Source organism: Anolis carolinensis, chromosome 4 (genome assembly GCF_035594765.1).
Source record: "Anolis carolinensis isolate JA03-04 chromosome 4, rAnoCar3.1.pri, whole genome shotgun sequence".
Lineage (NCBI taxonomy): Eukaryota > Metazoa > Chordata > Lepidosauria > Squamata > Dactyloidae > Anolis > Anolis carolinensis.
The window spans coordinates 8,603,390-8,618,868 of record NC_085844.1 but is presented as its reverse complement, the minus strand read 5'-3'; the positions used below and the strand labels follow the sequence as shown (position 1 = coordinate 8,618,868).

The 15,479-nt window shown below is 39.8% G+C and overlaps 1 protein-coding gene across 1 annotated transcript in view; it reads right to left on the bottom strand.

The window, feature by feature from the left end:
• Positions 1-9,229, bottom strand: part of gpr20 (G protein-coupled receptor 20) — a 37,476-nt gene extending 28,247 nt beyond the window's left edge. Inside the window, exon 1 of the mRNA XM_008108297.3 lies at positions 9,015-9,229. The gene's annotated coding sequence lies outside the window, so the exon portion shown is untranslated. The remainder of the gene's footprint in view (positions 1-9,014) is intronic.
• Positions 9,230-15,479: the final 6,250 nt, after the last annotated feature.

The following is a 15,479-nucleotide window of genomic DNA, read 5'->3' as shown; positions in this document are numbered from 1 at the left end:
GGTTATGAATGTCATTTCCTAATTGGTTCTATGATAAAAACATGGAAAAGGTTTATTAAACTGGCAAAACCTCCTTTTTGTGGAAGGGACATCCTACAGTACATTTTGCAATAGTTTTTAATGAACATTTCGTAAGAGTCTCAACCAATTCGACACAGTTTGTGGCAGCCACAGAAACGAAGTTTCTGGAGTATAACAACTATTTTCAAAGTAAGTATGTTACAGTTAAACAGGAAATAGCACTTTCAAACCAGGAACAAATTTTGTTACATAGTGTTATTGAAAATCCAAGAAGACAAGGCTTTGCAAAATGTAAAACTGTTTGGCTCTGGATTGTGGTTTCTTATTGAGTTAAATGACAACTAGATTATCGATGTAAGTGTTGATAGAAATAGTGCTGAAATTCTAATTCAACTCAAAGATTAAAAACATTAGAAAACCTCTGACTTAACTGGGCTGGGCTGTGGCGCAGGCTGGTGAGCAGCCTGCTGCAATAAATCACTCTGACCATGAGGTCATGCGTTCGAGGCCAGCCCATGGCGGGGTGAGCACTCATCAATTAAAAATAAAAAATAGCCCCTGCTTGTTGCTGACCTAGCAACCCGAAAGATAGTTGCATCTATCAAGTAGGAAATAAGGTACCACTTAGAAAGTGGGGAGGCAAATTTAACTAATTTACCACGGAATGAGGAAGTGCCGTCAGCGTGGATGATGAAGCAGCTGCTCCCCCCTGTGGCCAGAATTGAACATCCCCTCAGAAAAAGGTTAAATTGCCTCTGCGTCCGTCTGTCTCTGTCTCGGTTCTATGTGTTTATGGGCACTGAATGTTTGCCCTATATGTATATAATGTGATCCGCCTTGAGTCCCCTTCGGGGTGAAAAGGGCGGAATATAAATCCTGTAAATAAATAAATAAATAAATAAATAAATAAATAAATAACAAGGTGTTTTTAATTATCTAGTTCCTAACACTAGAGTTGACACCTTAGTAGCTCCATATGCCTTTGAAAGTGAGCTCACAAATAATTGTAGCATTAAGGGACAACTTGTGGAAATGGATGTATCACAATCCCAAATCAGAAGCTCTACCTTACAGACAAAACTTCCATTTCCTTTAACACTCAGCAGCCGATTCAGCTCCAAGAATGTGTTAAGTCACTGTGCCGATGAGGCTTTTGTGAACCTGCACTTAGTTACAGAATAGAAACATGTCACAATGCTGGTCAATGTATGAGTGCGTATTTTGGGAATACGCTCATGCCTCTGGCCTGGCTATTTTATTTATTTTTAAAAGTATTACTCACTTCTCTCTTGCAAGAAGCAACACATCAAAGCAACAATGAAGAGTAGAAACAGGCCATGGGAAACAACCAACCAGCACCCTTCCCGTTGGAAAACAAAACAGCGCGATATCTAAATATCTTCAGTGAAACAAACCAGTGCAATTTCTAAATGTCTTCAGTGAAACAAACCAGCTCAATATCTAAATTTCTTCAGTGCCGTTTGAAACAACCTTTCCAGAGTTTGGAATACATAACTTTCAAAGACTATAGCTCCCCAAATCTTACCCCAGAGTATCCTTTCTTATCTTTATTTTTAATATGCAAATGGAAAGCATAGAATAGGAAATACAAAGGAGAAAGGCCGAGTACTAGAAGCAAATTTCCCTGCTTTAAACAACATAACTAATCATGGTAACAAAGAACAGAGATTTGGTTTTACAGTAGAGTCTCACTTATCCAAGCTAAACAGGCCGGCAGAAGCTTGGATAAGCGAATATCTTGGATAATAAGGAGGGATTAAGGAAAAGTCTATTAAACATCAAATTAAGTTATGATTTTACAAATTAAGCACCAAAACATCATGTTATACAACAAATTTGACAGAAAAAGTAGTTCAATACGCAGTAATGTTATGTTGTAATTATTGTATTTACGAATTTAGCACCAAAATATCACAATATATTGAAAACATTGACTACAAAAATGGCTTGGATAATCCAGAAGCTTGGATAAGCGAGGCTTCGATAAGCGAGAGTCTACTGTAGGTCTAAATTTCCTAAAGGCTTCAGATTGGAAGCTAAGCAGGATCAGCCCTAGTTAGTACTTGGATGGAAAGCCACCAATAAATATATCAGCTACTTTATTTATATTTCAAGGGAAGAAATTAGTAATCTTGCCATTTTGGACTTTTACGAAATTGGCAAATATGTTAGAAAACAGCATTAACAGTTGACAGGTTTATATTTGCTACACAAGAGCTCTCTGTGTGGCAAAACATATATTTAACTTGCTTTTGATCGATTTAGCTCACTACTGGTTAAACTGGTTAGAGTTCCTGGGAATTATCGTCCAGAAAATATATAGAGGACCACCTTTTGTCCCTACTTGATCTTCTGCCCAAGGATACAAAAGACTGGAGATGTCAAGAATTGCATCTATGGCCCCTTCTATACTGGTATATACAATCCAGATTAAATGCTTTGAACTGCATTATATCATCTTCATCATCATCATCATTTAATTACTTATTAATTGCCCTCCATCCACGATGCTCTAGGCAATTTACAAGATAAAATTGTAAAGGATAAACATACATACATACAAATATTGATAAAATTAACATAGATTAAAAGCTCTAGTAAAGAGCCAGGTCTTGAGTGCTAGGGTAAAAGGCCCTAACTCACGCATGGCTCTCATATAGGGCGGCAGTGTAGACTCATATAATCCAGTTCAAAGCAGATAATGTGGATTATTTGCTTTGAAAATATGGCAGTGTAGAAGGATCCCTTCTGAGATATTCCAATGCCCAACATAACTTTTGTTCTTTATATCATGTGGAAGTTGATTTACAAAAGGTCAGACTCTTGGTATACTGAACCCAGCTCTATCTATGTTAGCTTTTGTAAGCTTTCTAAGGTTTCAGGTAGAGGACATTCCCATTATTTACTGCCTGAAATCCATACTTTCTAACTGTCCTGAACTTGTCATGCATAGTCCCACTTAATCCCATGCCATGCCACTTTTTCCGATGTTTAAACAGGTCCACGTTTCTCTCTCTGCCTCTCACCTTCTCCTTGGCTTATTTCAATTTGTGCTGTAGAATGAATGGAGTTGAATATCATGTTAACTGCCATGCCTCAATGCTATAGAATCCTGGGAGCTGTAGTTTTGCAAGGGCCTTAGTCTTCTCTGCCAAAGAATGCTGGAGCCTCACCAAACTACAACTCCAAGGATTCCATAGAATGGAGTTATAACAGTTAAAGTGGTGTCAAACTGCATTAATTCTTCAATCATATGAGTCTACACCAGGTATGGGCAAACTTGGGCCCTCCAGGTGTTTTGGATTTTAACTCCCACAATTCCTAACAGCCGGTAGGCTGTTAGGAATTGTGGGAGTTGAAGTCCAAAACACCTGGAGGGCCCAAGTTTGCCCATGCCTGGTCTACACATAATGAGGTATTTCACGTCTTCTTCAGCCAGAGTTCTCATATTTGAAAGAGTTTTTGTGCAAGTTGTACAAGATTGCAATCAATGCCATGATGCACAAAAGAAGTTTTTTTAATCACCCTTTTTCATCCATCAGCCTTATTTATTTTCTTCATCCATCAAGTCACTTTGTCCTATTTTTGCCCTGGCCATGTGTTTCAATTCTGCAAGGAAAAAAGAATACAGACATTTTTTGTACAAGTTATGAACAACCTTATCAAAAGAAAAACCTTCCTAGTCTCCTGCTAGTGCTGGGAACACTCACAGAAGTCAGTTTTTCCTGCTAAATTGAGAAAATCTACAAATATATTTCATCTCTATACTGATTACTGGCCTGGACTGTCTTCCTCTCTCATCTGGTTGTGATAGGAGGAATCTCAGGGTGAGAGAGATGCCTTGGAAAATGAATACACAGATAAACATAGATATTCCATAGCATTTCAAATTTATATTGTGAAAACTTGTCAATGAAGAAGGAAAATCAATTCAACTGTAATAGTGAAGGGACCATAAGCCAGAAAATAGTAAACTTTTGCCTATGTAGCTTTGCCTCTGCATATGCCCCTCCCTTCCTGTGAGCTGGTGCCTTTTTCCAGAAAGTTCCAAGACCAAAAGTAAGCTTGAAATCAACACGAGAAGTCACAGGTATCACTTATGCCAAGTGGGTGTGGAAGGTGAGGAAGACCCTCAGCCACTGGTCAATTTTAGATAAGCAAAAGGTATAAATTCTTTGTTTGCTACGCACATGTGCGGCAGCTATTTGCAAGTACAAACCTTCTGGGGTATGTACGGTTGTTGCCTTCTCACAGCTGTGGTGAAAATAAACTTTGAGTTTTTCTGCCTGATTTCCCTCCTGAGCCAGGACCCTTAGAAGGTAATTGTCTTACAATAGGAGAAGAGATTTACAAAGATTCTTGTCTCCTGTAGCAACTCAGGACTGAATTCCTCCTAGAAGCCAAAATGATCAAAATGAGGCTGATGTACTTTGGCAATATTATGGAAAGAAACAACTCACTAGAAAAAAAAGATAATAATGCACAGTAAAGTGGAAGGCAGTCAAAAAAGAAGCCTGTTCAAAAGGTGGGTAGATTCAAGTAAGAAACCCATGGCCCTGTGTTTGCAAGACATGAGCAAATCTTGGAAATCTTCTCATTGAGAGGGTTCTTGTAAGTGGAAGGCAATGGGGAACATGGGAGGAAGAGGCCAAAAGTGGGAGAATGTAAAAATAATTGAAAAATTGAGGGTGGAGATTTAATCAAGACTATCCATGACTGAGATAGTTGAAGAGTATGTTGGTGCTTTCATTGGAATCCCATGTACTGTTCACATATTTTTTGTGTTTCTGTGACCTATAAAGTCCTAAACAGTTTGAGCCCCACCTATCTTTGCGATCGCATCTCCCCCTATGCCCCTGTGCCCCTAATAGAGGGCCTTTCTGGTGGTGGTCCACCGCCTTTGAAATGCCCCACCCAAAGAGATAAGATTAGCTCCATCAATGACATCTTTTCGTAGGGACTTTAAAACGTGGTGGTTTCAATAGGTTTTTGGAAACGACTAATCCGAAACCCTAGACACCACTTTAGCTATTAAATGGAAACTTGGGTCTAAATTGGGTCTAAATTGGCACCCTAGATGCCATCTTGACCACTACATGACTTCTGTTCTGCACTTTACCTTCTCCTTTTGATTTTGTGGTGTTTACTTTTTATTAGTTCTACCTGATAGCTATATAGTAAGTTGAAGTGGTGTAATCCTGGCCAGGTTCTTGCAATCAGTCACACTTCACCCATGGCTTTATACCTACTTTTATCACATGAGTCCTACTCAGGCCCATGCGGCCATCTTGCCCAATTTACATATTCTGCCCATTGGTTGTAGAATCACCCAATGGAGCGATTTGCATCTGCTTTTATTAAGGTATTCATAGTTTTAAAATGTTGGAATTCTAATCATGTTTTTAAAATTGTTATATGGTTTCTTGTATTTTGCATGAAGTATATGTATTGAATGTTTTACTATGTGTAAACCGCTCTGAGTCGCTATGGGAGATAGAGCGGTATATAAGTAAAGTTTGTTGTTGTTGTTTGTTGAAGTCAACTTTGATTTATGATGACCCTATGGATGGGAGACCTCCAAGTCACCTTATGCTCAAGAGCCCTGCTTAGGTCTTGCAAATTCAGGGCAACTATGGGTTTCTTGATGATGGAGTCTCTCCATCTACATGTGGTCTTCTTCTTTTCCTTCTGTCTTCTACCTTTCCAAGTGTTCTCGTCTTTTCTAGAAAATCCTTTCTTCTCATGATATAGCCAAAGGACAATAATCTCAGTTTAGGCATTCTAGCTTCCAGAGAGAGTTCAAGGTTGACTTCTCCTAGGACCCATTGCTTTGTTTTTTTAGCAGTCCATGTTCTACAGATCTCTTCTCCAGCAACACATTTCAAATGAATTGATTTTCTTCCTATCAGCTTTCTTCACTGCCCAGAATTTGCAAACATGCATAGAAATGGGGAATACAATGGCATGGATAATCCTAACTTTAATGTTCAATGATATCTCTTGACACTTGAAGATCTTGTCTCATTCTTTCCAACTCTTGGTCTTCTTCTGATTTCTTCAGTCTCTAGTCCAAGATATGGAAAATCAATTGTGGCTGATGCTTAATGTGTGATTCCCAATGACATCACAAGGAACTTTGACCTGTCAACAGATAGGACTCCCACCTGTGGGGTGGGAAGGGGTTTTTCTGAGGTCCCAGAGCCTAGGATTTTGCACATAATACATATCTTTGTAGTTAAAACAGAATGGCAGGATGTTGGCTGTACCAAAAACATCGTCTTTAAAATCCAACAAACAGACAAGAAAGTAGACTAGAAAGTAGTAGGTAAAAGGGCATTTGTACAAATTAATCCAGAGCTAAATGGATGATGCCATGATGGTGGATACAGCAACCTTTTTCAGTCTGTTAAAGACCTTTGTATGATACAACAGTCAGATATTCCCAGAAATCTTCCAAATTGTCCTGGAAAACCCATCTAGTGGATTGATTATTTTCTAAACTGTTTATTTCATGATTTTCAAACACCGCAAGTGACAGCTAAGTTAGATGCCATTCATACACATTCCTCCATTCATGGGAATGACTCAAATGAAAGAAAATAAACTTAAGCGGCTGAGAGTGAAAAGGAAGGGACCTGAGGCTGTTAGGAATTGTGGGAGCTGAAGTCCTAAACACCTGGAGGGCCGAAGTTTGCCCATGCCTGATCTGTATGGAAGAATGGATGCAATTTGGCACCACTTTCGCTGCCATAGTCTCACCACTGTGGAATCATGGAAACTGTAGTTTCACAAGGTCTTTAGCCTTCTCTGCTAAAGACTGCTGGTGCTTCGCTAAACTACAAATCCCAGCATGCATATATATCAAAGTAGCATCTACAACTCCCTTACTCAAGTGAGGGGCTTAAGTGACTCAGGGGTCTCCCTGGATGCATAGCGTCCAATTGTCTAATATTACACAACTTGCACAATTGGACTCTATGAATCCACAACTCCTCCACAGAGAGGGAGGAAAGGATGGCTGCTAAATATGTCAGAAATGCATGACATATTTTCATGTTCTTTCAGTCCATGGTTTCGCCCTATCATCCATCTCTATCTATCTATCTATCTATCTATCTATCTATCTATCTATCTATCTATCTCTATCATCTCTCTATCTATGATTTTATACATGTTCTGATTATCCAAATAAGAATGATGATAAAATCGTTTAAAATTCTCTCCTTTCCCTCTATTTTCCTTCTGGTCAGACCACACCTGGAATATTGTGTCCAATTCTGGGCACCACAATTGAAGGGAGATGTTGACAAGCTGGAATGTGTCTAGAGGAGGGCAACAAAGGATTAAGGGTCTGGAGAACATGCCCCATGAGGAGCGGTTTAAAGAGCTGGGCTTGTTTAGCCTGCAGAAGAGAAGGCTGAGAGGAGACATGATGAGGGTCATATATAAATATGTGAGGGGAAGTCATAGGGAGGAGGGAGCAAGCTTGTTTTCTGCTGCTCTGGAGACTAGGATGCAATGGAACAATGGCTTCAGACTACATGAATGGAGGTTCCACCTGAACATTAGAAAGAACTTCCTCACTGTGAGAGTTGTTCAGCAGTGGAACTCTCTGCCCTGGAGTGTAGAGCTCTTTCTTTGGAGGCTTTTAAGCAGAGGCTGTATGGCCATCTGTCGGGGTGCTTTGAATGTGATTTTCCTGCTTCTTGGCATAATGGGGTTGGACTGGATGGCCCACAAGGACTCTTCCAACTCTATGATTCTATCCCTATGAACTTTTATTAGTTTAACAGGCAATGCTTGGTCTCAGCAGGCGATGACAATGATATAAGTATAGATAAACTACTGATGGAATCAACCAAAATCTTCAGCGACACTATCTCTGAAGATCAGATGACAAAAAAAGTTGTCATGCTGGCTCTTCACACATATCTATAACTTCATGCATATCTATGCTTGCATTTCTTGGCATGCTATGGATCTCAAAGAAACTGCCAGTGACAACTTTGCCCAATTTTGGAATTACAAAAAGAAGATCCAAACTCATCATCACAGACCAATAGCCTTGTGGCTGTTTCTATGCAGACATGCCATTTGATAGAAGAGCCATCACAATAACAGTGCTAGTGTTGTTCTAATAATGCTAGATTTGCTATTTACTTCGTAATTTAAAAACCCAAACTAGAAGCATATTCTAGTGTTTCCAAGTAACCATTCCACCAGATCGTACAGCATCCCTTAACATGAACCAATTCAAGAATTAACATAAAACAACTAGCTATTTTGTCCCAATGCATTTCACCCCATGGAGGTGGAGCCGCAGTGGCACATTGGGTTAAATCCTTGTGCCGGCTGAACTGTTGACCTGAAGACCTGAAGGGGTGAGCACCTGTATGTTAGCTCCAGCTTCCATGTGGGGACATGATAACACATCCGGGTGTCCCCAGGCAACATCCTTGTAGTTGGCCGATTCTATAACACCAGAAGTGACTTGCAGTATATTCTCAATTCGCTTCTGACATGATGAAAACAAAAACTCACAGAGATTTCTCTCACCTCTCTCTTGAGATTTTGTCAATCTTTCCACTCAACTCCATATAGAGACAGAACACTTAATGGATCCACACCAGCTTTGTCATGCCCACCAATGACTTAAATTGCCACTTTAATCACATTTTACAGACGTTCGATGTGCCTTTAAGTCGCCCATTGAATCACCCCACAGATTTCATAGACAAGGAAGACTCAGAAGTAGTTTTTCCAGTTCCTTCCTCTGAAATATAGCCCTGGTTTTCATTGGTAGTCTCCCATCCAAGTACCAACCAGGGCTGACCCTACTTAGCTCCAAAAATCTGGTATTGAAAAGATGAAGAAGGATATAGGATGCCCAAGGGAATGCCTCTCCTTCCTTTACTCTCGCATATCTTCCTTTATAGTCCTTTGCCCTGTCCGAAGAATAGACCCATCCTTACCTGCCTCTTCTGCCTTGTTGAGAAAGCCCAGCTTTTGCTTCCAGATCTCCAAATCAGCTGGCCGTTCTCTTTCTCCGGCTGAGTGCTGCTGACTCTGATGCTCCGGCCACTGGTTTACTTTGACATTGACGTCAGAGGGCTTTTTCGAGCATCCAAAAAAACTTTGGCAAAAGGCAGGAAGGGAGGTATAAATATGCCAGCTTTAGAACTGCCTTTGTGACGGGGAGATGTTGGACCGTGCGCGGGGGCGAATTGCCAGTAAATAGTGTGTGTAATGCCTTGTGCATGTGTTTTACTTTTCTGTTACACATCTCCCTTTCTTCTGTAGGGAAAAGCAAAAGGGCTTTGCTGGGGGCTTGTTGTGTCCATTCCCTTGGTAGGGAGGCAAGTCATGGGAAAAGGACTCTCCTTTCTGGGTGGCAGTAGGATTGTATTTCTGGTTTAAATTTTACATTATGCAACTTTTTGGATCCAAAATTCGTTTGTGAAAACAATGTTACCACTTGATCTTACGTTAATACAGCAACTACATCTCTGACGTGATATATAATGCTTATAATGAATTCTGAACACTCACATCGAGATCGATGCTATGGATTCATGGAGCTATACTTTTACAAAGTCTTTATCCTTCCCTGCCAAAGAGTTCTGGTGCCTCACCAAACTATAAATCCCAGGAATCCACAGCATTGAGACATGGCGGTTAAAGTGGTGTCAAACTCCATCAATTCCACAGTGTAGATGCAGTCCTCACCTCCCCAAAAAATCTTGGAATCTCCCCCCAAAACCAAGTAGCTTCATTGCTACTGCTTTTCCCAACCAAAGCCGAAGCAAGTTGAATTTGTTTTGAGTTGGCTTATTGTAGTTAAATTAAGAAAAAATAAAAACAATAATGCAATGCAATACATTTAATGCAACAAGTTCCATTACAAACAAACCCATCCTCTCCCATCCCTCCCCAATACATAATGCACTTTATAAATAGACATATGACAGATTTTTTTAACATTTGCCTTTTTAGTATCTTCCATTGCAGATTATGATAATGATATTTATCTAGTTGTTGATCCAAAGTCTCACTTGAGTGTACAGTATAGTGATTTAAATCTGCCATTGTTTTGACACAGACAACTAACAAATGGTTTCCTTGAGATGCCCAAAATGTTTTCTTTCATTTCTCTTTTTGCTACTCTCCTCTTATAAGTTAACTTTCCTGATAGTCTTTGTTGTTCTTGTTGTTTTTGTGTGCCTTCAAGTCATTTCCAATATATAGTAATGATAAGGTAAATCTATCACATGATTCTCTTGGTGAGAGTAGGTTTGCCATTGTCTTCCTTTGAAGTTGATTGAGTCTGACTGATTTTTAACAATCAGTTCATTAGGTCTTCTCTAATTGTGCAATTGCACAATAACCCTTTTTGCATAGAAAAAAATGTATTCTGTATTTTCTGTGCATAATGTGTTTTTGAGGTGTGTGTGAATGAATTTTTCACCTGTAAGTCCCAAACTGAAACAGAAGTTCCATGGAAGCTGAACATATTCTCAGTTCTTGATGCGACATGACACCTGTTCTCATTGAAAAAGTGGAAGTACAGTGGATACTGAGGCTTGGTCTCAAGACACCATGAAGTCCCAATCCTTTGTTGGGAGATGTTAGCTGGCCCTGATTGATTCATATCTGGAATTTCCCTGTCTTCGGAGTGTTGTTCTTTATTTACTGTCCTGATTTTAGAGTTTTTGAATACTGATAGCCAGATTTTCATGGCTTCCTCCTTTTTGTTGAAATTGTCCACATGCTTGTGGATTTCAATAGCTTCTCTGTGTAGTCTGACGTGGTAGTTGTTAGAGTGGTCCAGTATTTCTGTGTTATCAAATATTATGCTGTGTCCAGGTTGGTTCATCAAGTGCTCTGCTCTGCACAGACCATAGAAATGCTCCTCCCAACAAAGGATTCCCCCAGGCAGGAAGCAGCCAGACCTTGAAACTGAAAGGCTAATCAATGCTAATCAAGGTGATTAATTACAACATTTGCATTTGCCTCTAACAGACAAGAGTTCTTTTTCCCACCCTGGACTTTCCACAGATATATAAACTTCCCTTGCCTAGTTTCCAATATACTTCACAACTTCTGAGGACGTCTGCCATAGATGTGGGTGAAACATCAGGAGAGAATGCTTCTGGAACATGGCCATACAGCCCAGATAACTCACAGCAACCCAGCAACAACATCAACAACAAATGGGAATCATCATTGGTGGGACTTCTCCTTTAAAATTCTGCAAAATGAGGCAGTGCATTCGAACAACGCAAGGACTTTTCTTGGTGTTAACAAAGCCTTGTGGCCTTCCAGATCATTTTACAGCAACGGTATGCAGAAAAGGAAAACAGGCACGTTGTAGAACTGGAAAAGGTGTAGAATAGAGCTGCCAAAATGATCAAGAGATTGGAGCCCTCTCTTGACGTGGAAGGAAAGCATTTGAGGCCCCTTTTTAGACTAGAAAAAGAAATATTGCAGAGATGGAAGAAGATAAACAGAATACTACAGATTCCCACCCTCCCCTCATTTTCATGCAATGCCAGATATGGAGATCATTGAATGTAAATGGATTCAGGCTGTATTAAGGACAATGGCTTTTTTTGCATAATCTCTGTGAAACTTGTGGAACTTCCTGCCACATGAGACCAGGAAATTCTGGTCTGTTGGTGTGTTTTGTTTCATGTGTATGATCTCAATCAGGGAGACGATATGAGGAAAGTGATATTTTGCCTTTGTCAGTAGGTTCAAGCAAAAGCAAGATTCTGTAGATCCTCTTAGCTTGTGTGTTGTTCCTAATCAATACCTTTTGACTACACTCTTGGATACATATATTCCAGTCAAATATAGGAATGTATTATTATAGGTTAAGCATCACTCATCCAGAATTTCAAAATCCAAAATCGTCCAGATGGGTGACTGAAATAGCAACACTTTTGTGTCAAAATGTACACATGTACAACATTATTTAAAATATTGTATAAAGTTAAAAAGTTGTATAAAGTTACCTTCGGTCTATCTTATATTGCTGCTATAGTGCCCCCACCTTTGAAGTTGACTGAATCGCATTGGTGGTTGTTTGATATTATTACTATTGATATTATTATTGTTGCTTAAATCTTTGTTTTAACTTGTTTTATCATCTTCTTGTGTTTTAAACTGTGTGTATTGTTAATGTATTTGTGCTGTTACTTTTGTAACATTGTGAGCCGCCCCGAGTCCCCATGGGGAGATGGTGGCGGGGTATAAATAAAGTTTTATTATTATTATTATTATTATTATTATTATTATTATTATTATGTACATCAAACATAAATAACTACTGTGTTTAGGCTTCAAGAGATCTCATTATTGGAACGTTTGTGAATCATGTGAATTATTACGTTGTATTGTGGTAAATGCTTTTAATTGTTTTAATTGTATTTTATAACTCTATTTTAAATGTTTTTGTATACTGTTTTTAAAGGCACTGAATTGTTTATGTTGTAAAGCTGCCTTGAGTCCTCTTCGGGGTTGAGAAAGGTGGGGTAGAAGTGCCGTAAATACATAAATATTTATGCAAATATTCCAAAATCCAAAGTCCTAAGGATTTTGGATAAACTGTCTGTACATTTTCTGTTCTATGTTGATGCAGGATAGGAGGATGGACTAGATCACCTTTTCAGCCCCTTTCATTAGCAAAATTATAGAATTCTACTATAATCCTGGGTGCATCTACACTGTAGAATTAATGCAGTTTGGCACCACTTGAACTGAGTTGGCTCAATGCTATGACATCTTGGAAATTGTAGTTGCACAATGTCTTATTTGCCCTTGGTGCCTCAATTAAACTTCAGATTCCGTAATTCAATAGCAATGAGACATCGCAGTTAAAGTGATGTCAAACTGCATTAATTCTACAGTGCAGATGTCTTTGGGTCTGTCTTTAGGTACTGGGAGACCAACCCTTTCCAGACTTGCTAAAATATCTAGCAGTTTGACGAGGACACGACCAGACCCAGGAAATATAAGTGGGAACTGGATTTCACTATCCTTAATATTGTGCTTTTTCACATTCTCCATAAATACTTTTTCAATTCTCTCATCGCCTTGTAAGTCTCTTCCGCCCCCGCTGCAATGCAGTTGACCCCAGCCTGCAATGTTAACTTCTTCTCAACGCCTGCTTTCATCTAGGGATTTGCTTGTAGTGAAACCCACCAAATACAGCTTTAGAGACCAATACAAGGACTGCCAAGACAATTTCTTACATAGGAGGAAAACACTCCCCACACACTTCATAATGCGGCCCTTTTCTAAAGGCTTTAAATTTCAGTGATGGTGTTTTGCCATCTTAAACCTTAAACATTCAAGTTTATTGCGCTCGGCCAAAAACGTTATTACAGCAGCTTTATATTTCAAAGCCGGCTTAATTCTTTTCTCTCCAATGACCTTTGGTTATTTTTAAGCAACGTCCTGGGTACCATCAGCTCCTGCAATGAATCTTTCGGTGGCTCCAAAGTCTTTGCAACTTTCTTGTTAGAATCAAGGAAGTATGGATTGGAAATAATCACACCATTCACACTCTTCTTGCCATATACGGTCTGGCTCCAGATTAGCTGGATCATGAAATTGCGAAGTTGGGAGGGAACTTCAAGGGTCATCTAGTCTGACCCACTGCCATGTAGGAGGACACAACTGAAGCACTTCCAAGCCACAAGCCATGGATTCCAGCTATAAGAAAGGGGGTTCCAACAAAACATTAGGTTGAGTGTGTTGTCGAAGGCTTTCATGGCCCGGATCACAGGGTTGTTGTATGTTTTCCGGGCTGTATGGCCATGTTCCAGAAGTATTCTCTCCTGACGTTTCGCCCACATCTATGGCAGGCATCCTCAGAGGTTGTGAGGTATGGAGAAACTAAGCAAGGAAGGTTTATATATATCTGTGGAAAGTCCTATCTCAACTATCTCAACCAGAGAGATCAGCCATAGCAGAGCATTTGATGAACCAACCTGGACACAGTATATTATTTGAGAACACAGAAATGCTTGACCACTCCAACAACTATTGTGTCAGACGACACAGGGAAGCCATTGAAATTCACAACCATGTGGACAACTTCAACACAAAGGAGGAAACCATGTAAATGAACAAAATCTGGCTACCAGTATTAAAAAAAACTCAAAAATCAGAATAGTAAATAAGAAGCAACACTCTGAAAACAGAGGAGTTCCAGACATGAATCAATCAGGGGCAGCTAATGACTCTGAACAAAGGATCCTCCCAGGCAGGAAGAAGCCAGGAGATGAAGCTATTCAATGCTAATTAGTGATTAATTACAACATTCACACTGGCCTCCAAATGACAAGAGTTCTTCTCTTACCCCGGACTTTCCACAGATATATAAACCTTCCTTGCTTAGTTTCTCCATACCTCACAACCTCTGAGGATGTGTGCCATAGATGTGGGCAAAACGTCAGGAGAGAATACTTCTGGAACATGGCCATACAGCCCGGAAAACATAAACAACCCATTAGGTTGAGTGTTCGAATGATAAGTGCATTCGATAGTAGAAGAGCCTACCTCATAAAGACAGGGAATCACAGAGTTGGGAGGGACAGCAGGAGCTGTTATTCAAGTCAGGTGTCACTCATCCTATATCTGTGCATTTCATTTTTCCTATCTAAATTCCTGGAATCCCTGGTGGTGCAGTGGGTTAAACCACTGAACTGCTGAACTTGCTGTCCGAAAGTTCAGCGGTTCGAATCTGGGGAGCAGGGTGAACTCCCACTGTTAGCCCCAGCTTCTGCCCATCTAGCAGTCCGAAAACATGCAAATGTGAGTAGATCAATAGGTATCGCTCTGGCGGGAAGGTAACAGCACTCCATGAAATCATACCAGCCACATGATCTTGGAGGTGTCTATGGACAACGCCGGCTCTTCGGCTTAGAAATGGAGATCAGCACCAACCAACAGAGTCGGACACGACTAGACTTAATGCCTGGGGAAAACCTTTACCTTTACCTATCTAAATCCCTGTTGGGCCATGAAAACCCACTGAGTGACCTTGGGTAAGTTCATATTCTCTCATTACATCATGCAACAAAGTTTGAAAAGTTTTCTGTTCCTGGTTTCAACGTATTATTTAATTGTGCAGTCCTTACTTTGAAAGTAGTTGTTATTGTACTCCAGAAACTTCCACAAAATAGGTTAAATTGGTTGAGCTTCTATGAGATATTCATTGAAAAACTATAGCAAAATGTGCTGCAGGATGTCCCTCCCACAAAAACAAAGTTTTTACAGTTTAATAAACTTTCCCTGTGTTTTTATGATAGATCCAATTAGGAAATGACACTTATAACCCAGGAGCATAATCATGTTACATAGTGTTATCAAAGGATGGCAAAGGCAAACCTCTGAACAAATCTCACCAGTAAAGCCCTTTGTTGCCATAA